This window comes from Labeo rohita, chromosome 20 (assembly GCF_022985175.1).
Source record: "Labeo rohita strain BAU-BD-2019 chromosome 20, IGBB_LRoh.1.0, whole genome shotgun sequence".
Lineage (NCBI taxonomy): Eukaryota > Metazoa > Chordata > Actinopteri > Cypriniformes > Cyprinidae > Labeo > Labeo rohita.
The window spans coordinates 23,087,526-23,092,517 of NC_066888.1; the positions used below are offsets into that span (position 1 = coordinate 23,087,526).

Below are 4,992 nucleotides of genomic sequence, written 5' to 3' on the forward strand. Positions count from 1 at the left end.
CACGAGCACTCTCTCTCTCTGTCTAAACTTCATTATTAACTGCATTAAGGCCCTTTCACGGTTAAAACTACAAGGAATACAGCTCTAGCTACTGGGCATGCGCAGATCATTTTAACGTTATTTTTGTCACACTGTACAACAATAATACTGTTTTTGTATTATAGTAAGGGCTAAGTTTAGGGTTTAGGTAGTAGACGTTAAAAAAAAATCTAATAGGTAAACAATTCATTTCATTGTTAGTTTCCGGTCGGAGCGCTATCCCTTCTAGCCACAACCGGCTACCGCTGCCGCTCACAAAAAGATACAATATTTTTATCTTTGGCGGCGCATGCCGCGAAGCGATGCTCGTGGAAGCGGCAGGATTTTGGGTGCACGAGCACCGCTAGCGCTCTGCCTCCGCGCCGTCAGCGAAACCGCCCGCGGTTTGCCGCTTTCCGCATGTCTCCCATTGAAAATGAACTAGACACTCGCGACTGCCGCGTCCCGCGTGAAAGGGCCATAATGCACACCCGCTTCGAGTCGTCGCCGCATCACCACATCGGGTGTGCTCAGCTTCCATAGAATGAATTGAAAACGCCCGCTCCGCTCTGTTCGCTACGTGCCAGTGGAAACACAGCGTGAACGGGGCTTTACACGTTTAGGTAAAACTATTGTTTTATGTTAATATCAGACTCCATCCTGACATGGAAGAACAACTTTTAAAGTAAAGCATCGAATAGCATATTTCAAAGTCAAGGTAAGAATTTCTTTCCATGAATTGTACTGCAAAAAGCCAATTCACAGCAGTTTCATAAATAAAAGAATAAACATGCATATTTACCTTCTTCTTTACGTCTCTGGAAATAACCATGAAGAGACGCCAAACTTGTTTTCAGGGTCGGAGATTTTGTTTCCTTGTCAAACATACCACCCAGAATGAATGTGTGAATCACCTGCCAAACAAGTTTTATTCCTTCAGTTATTTCCTTGTCCTCTTTTGTGAACAGAACAGAAATACCCAGTTTCTGGTATATCACGGAGTAGGCATAACAGTTCCATATCTTGAACTGCTGGCTATTAATAGAAGAATAATAGAATAGAAATAAACTCTTTAAAGAAATAGTTCATTAAAAAATGAAGCCTTACTTTTTATTATTATTATTTTTTTAAATTATCTGAAGTTCTACTGAAGCAAAAAAAATAAATAAATAAATAAAAACCTACATCTTGAATGGCCTGAGAGTGAGTAAATTAACATCAAATTCTTTTTTGGGTGAACTATTCCTTTAACCCTTTACACGTTTAAACCCGTCCCACTGGGACACCTAAGGTTTCTTCACTATATTACAAATAAATCCTAATCTAATCATGACAAACTATATATTGTTGGATTTTACCACTGCTTTTTGTTACAAATTTTGTAGGAACAGTAATAGATTAATTTATGACAAGAGTACACCTCAGAAATCTGCATCATAATAGGAGTTCTGACCATTGTCACAAAAAGTCTTGTTTCACTGCCTTTTTCTCTGTCACGTTTTAGAAATCATCAGAAAGTATGTATCAACTAAAAACGTAAAACCTCAAAAATGATCATGTGAAAGCCATTTTAAAATCTGACATTACATTACCATAGAAATGGGACTTAAAAATCATATTATAAATTGTATTTATTCATGAATTATAACAATTTAAGTTTGGATAGTGCACTTTCATGTCTATGTTCTAAAATGGGGGTGGCAGTTAAAGGGTTAACCAACTTCTCGCTGTATATTTGTGTACAATGTAAGAATATCGCTTACACTGTTGTTATCGCTATTGCAGGGCTCTCAAGTTCTAGAAAAAGTTTAGAGTGAGATTATATCTGTTAGGGGAGGAGCCATATTTGCAGCAGCGGCCCCTTGGCCCCATGCAGTTCTCTCCAGTTTTTGCTAGAAGTTCAATTTTGTCTGTTGTTCATAATTGACCAGCACAAAATAGAAACTATAACAGCTAGTAAATTTGATTTAAGTCAAATTAATAAAACTAAACTAGGACACATGCTTATTTAATAATGCAATTAACAATTATTTAATAATTTTCCAAGGCATTGTTAGATGCCAGTGTTTCCAGTCATAGCTATGCATGGATTTAATTTTAAAAATAGTGTCAAAGCTATTAACATATATCTAATGAATTTACATTTTTATTTAACCTCAGAATGCTCTCAAAGTAAAAAGAGGTGCTAAAGTCTGATTTTGTGGTGGCTGTGCTTTAATATTAAATGATCATAATCTTAATTCAAGTGAAGGATTTTAAAAGTCTGACAGTAATCAGTGTTGAGTGCTACTGTAAGGTTAACCCTGCCTGCTTTAAAAGTATCAAAAGCATTAACAGTTGAAAACATTAGTTAGCAATTTAGAAAATTAATCAAATGTAATCAGTTACATTACTTTTACAGCAACTGAAAGTTACACTACTTATTACATTTTAAATAGGGTAACTATGGTAACTATATCAACAATGTTAATACATGTAATGTATTTTTGAAATATATATATAAAAAAATTATGTCTGTCTTTTATCAGATTTACCAATTAGCTGTTTCTTTCTGTAGTTTCCGGAAGCCAAAAGCTGTTGGAGAGCTAAAAATTTAGCATGAATTTGGCTTTATTCCTCAACATCAGCTCTTTGATCACAAGCAAGTGATTTTGTCCAGGACCTTTGTCCAGTTTTTAGTAAACACAAATGGCAACCACCGCCTCAACTGCACAAAATACTTCCACTAGAACGCGGCAGCCTCGTGATGATTCCACCGCTTGCCTCGTCCAGTGTGTTTGTGTCCATGTTGCCGAGTGACTAACATGATTGTAGCGAGATCACATAGGCTTCGTCTGAAAGCATAGAGAGCTGACTTGCTGCTTCGCTGCCTTATCAGTCAATGACTTTGCAGGCAGCGTTTTTGCACGAAGGCACCTTGAAACTGATTTCGGACAGGCTTTTGAGGCAGCGTAACGGTTTAATGATCTACAACAAAATGGAACGAGTTTTGATGATAACTAAACAGATATTTAAATACTATAATATTGATTTCTTGCTAGAAGTAGCATCAAAAGTGCAAAAAGTTAGTCAGAAATATACATTTACACACAAACTGACCACTGAACGCAACTTTCAGACGGCATCTTTATTTTTTTTTTTTTAGCTCAACCATCACTGAATGGATGTACAGAATGTACAGAACGTACAGAATTGTGGGATATCTAAGGCAGCGAAGGATACATCTATGCTGCCTTCAAAATTAGATCAGAAGAAGGTACCTCCAGAGACAGGAAGTGAAATCGAATTTGCCTTCCTGCCTTGGAATGCTGCCTCCAAAGGCAGCATTTTAGAGCTTTCAGATGCAGCCTTTATTTACCCGAAAACAACAAATTCTAATTTCTGATATTTGCTGGTAGGTGGCATTTAACTCTCAAGACAGCTTAGAACTCAGTAGAGAACTTACCTCTGCAAGCCTGCGCCTCGTCCATGAACAATATATTGCGGGACAAGTTATCCCTTACTTCTTGGCATGAGAAACGCACGGTGCGGCGTGAGAGCTTATTAACTGGTTGAAATTTGCGTGTCTCATAGTGAATGCGTGAGACTTGAGAGCCCTGTATGTACACAATCAACAGTATTTGTGAAACACCGTTGTTTATCAGATTCCTTTAAGGTCAGTGAACACGAATTACATTTTATCTGATTTTAGTGTTGTGTTTGTTTCGTGAGGACAGGTCTTTGTGTTCAGTCAGGTTATTACCTTTTTCTTTAGACTGTGTTAACCATTTGAAACCATATATGTCACACATATATATAACTTCATGTATTTACAGAAAATGGTGTAGGCTGAACCCTCATCTTATTTTACCTCCTCCACCTTTTTTCATTATAAATGCCACTAATAAATATGAAAGACATCATTACATACAGTATGCTGAATCTGGAAACATTTTCCTGGGCCTGTGCTGAGAGGGTCCTACTAAGGTCAGACATACATAAGAACGCAGGCCTAGTATTTTTAAAGTAGTAACTATCTAATAACCTACTAATAAGATAAAACTAATCAGGTTACCAGATTAACCAGATGAACATACGGGCCTATCAGGCATATGCCCAGGACACATTCTATCAGAAATCTAAACAAACAAACAAAAAAATCATTTATATACTTTTTAACCACAAATGCTCATCTTGTAATAGCTCTGTGATGCGTCACGCATTGCGTAATCATGTTGGAAAAGTCATGTGCGGTTAGTTCTTGGTTTGTGTACATCGGTTTAGAAAGGTAGGGTAGGGCGAAAAACTCCATCTCATTTTCTCCTCCACCTTCAAAATCGTCTGACATCACTATTTTACCTTTTTTTGTAAGGGGAGTTTGACTGTCTTTGCTTTGTTAGGTGTTAGGTCGAGCTAGTGCAAGACTAGTATTTGTGGTTAAAAAGTATATAAATTAGATTTTTTTTTAGAAAATGACCAATCATTTTGTTCCTTGGTTGGGATCATGTAGAGCCCTTTGAAGTTGCATTAAAACCGCAGTTAATATTTGCATTAAAACATTGCATGGATTGCAGTAGATTCTTGGCTGTGACATATACTTGATGTGCAGCCCATGATAAATCAATTTGAATTCCAAGCAGTTTAAAAGTGGAGACTCTACTGATTACATGTCCCGAAATTACTGGAGAAGCACGAGAGGGGATGTTATCATCCCCCCGGCACTAAATACCATATCGATGGTTATAGCTATGCTAGTGAAAATTCCTGTCCCCCCCAGTCCAAGGCCTTCTGAGGAAGGCCAGGTGAGGATCCCATCATAAGTTCAGTGATTGTTAGATCATCAGCATATTTCAAAGGAAATATAAAGCGGGGCAGATGTAAATCCAAGCTATGGATTGAATAGGGGATGAATGTCTCCCCTGGTGAACACCAGCTGGAATAAGATAGGAGTACTACTATCAAATAAAGAGGCATTTCATTTTTGGTTTACTTTTA

General features: G+C 37.4%; 1 protein-coding gene across 1 annotated transcript in view; it reads right to left on the minus strand.

The window, feature by feature from the left end:
- LOC127183363 (adhesion G protein-coupled receptor F5-like) overlaps nucleotides 1-3,581 on the minus strand; it is a 34,287-nt gene extending 30,706 nt beyond the window's left edge. Inside the window, exons 1-2 of the mRNA XM_051139374.1 lie at nucleotides 3,464-3,581; nucleotides 821-932 (exon numbers count right to left, since the gene is read on the minus strand). The gene's annotated coding sequence lies outside the window, so the exon portion shown is untranslated. The remainder of the gene's footprint in view (nucleotides 1-820; nucleotides 933-3,463) is intronic.
- Nucleotides 3,582-4,992: the final 1,411 nt, after the last annotated feature.